The 1,107-nt window shown below is 46.3% G+C and overlaps 1 pseudogene; it reads right to left on the minus strand.

The window, feature by feature from the left end:
- Nucleotides 1-652: 652 nt before the first annotated feature.
- LOC127690390 (uncharacterized) lies at nucleotides 653-827 on the minus strand (annotated as a pseudogene).
- Nucleotides 828-1,107: the final 280 nt, after the last annotated feature.

Genomic DNA, 1,107 nt, shown 5'->3' on the forward strand with positions numbered 1-1,107 from the left:
TGGTGGTAAAAGACCTTTGCTGCTACTACAGCCATGAACCCAAATGTGGTCTCGATCACAGCATAGGTCAGGACCCCACCATGATCCCAGTTGGCATCACCTACTACTTAACATCAGTCTGTTCCTTACTACCCTTGAGCCTCCAGTTCTGCCTCTCTTCTTTATTATACTCACATCCTTCTGTTTCTCTTTTCTTCCATTTCTTTACCACTTACTTGTTCTTCTTCGTGGTACCTGAGGACTCTGAGTGTCTGGAATCATCTCAGAAGTGGTCTCAGGATTACTATGTTCTTGTTATGCACTCTGAACCTACAAAGGGGTCATGTTGGGCCTGGTCTGCCCATGCCACCCCCACCCAGGACTGCATGGCTCCTGACTGATAGTCTTCTTAGTCTAGCTCCCTTTCCACGCCCATGGTGGTGGTCTGGTCATCTTGCTCTTTGCCTGGGCTGCCTGAGTAGCCTCATGCCCCATGAAAGGGTCACCTGTCTCAGGCTCAGTCCTGCCCAGGATCATCAGTCCCAGGAAGAGTTCATCTGGGTTCCAGCTTGGTCCTGGTCCTGGGGTCTTCAGAGCATCTCAGGCTAGGTGACTGTCCAAGTCCCTGGTGCCAGACTGGTGATCATCTTAGGCTGGAATTTTTTTTTCAGGGAATTTTAGGCTACTAATCATTTAGCTGTTTATTTTATTTTATTTTATTTTATTTTATTTTATTTTATTTATTTTATTGGGTCAGAACACTAAAAATAGATTTAACCTCTCATTTCTGCCACCTACTGAAACACGTGTGACACAGCAGCCACATCTGCAAAGCTTGCAGGGGGAGTCTAGAATTCTTTCTACTCAAACATTACACCCATGTCCTACTACCCTTCTGAATTGTCTGCTGATCTTCCCACTCACTTGCCCATGGGCTTTGACATCGGCTCCCTTGTATTCTAGCTGTCAGCAGAGGCATTGGAAGCTGTGGGTAATAGGAGAGGAGCCCAAACGGAGAAGAACCCTTCTTTCTCTGCCATGCTATCACCATGTACTTCAAGTGAATACAGTTGCGTCTGGGATAGGAGTTTATCTAAGAGCCAATAGAATGAAAGGATCGCGGCTATC

The sequence above is a fragment of the Apodemus sylvaticus genome, chromosome 7 (assembly GCF_947179515.1).
Source record: "Apodemus sylvaticus chromosome 7, mApoSyl1.1, whole genome shotgun sequence".
In the NCBI taxonomy this organism is placed as follows: Eukaryota; Metazoa; Chordata; class Mammalia; order Rodentia; family Muridae; genus Apodemus; species Apodemus sylvaticus.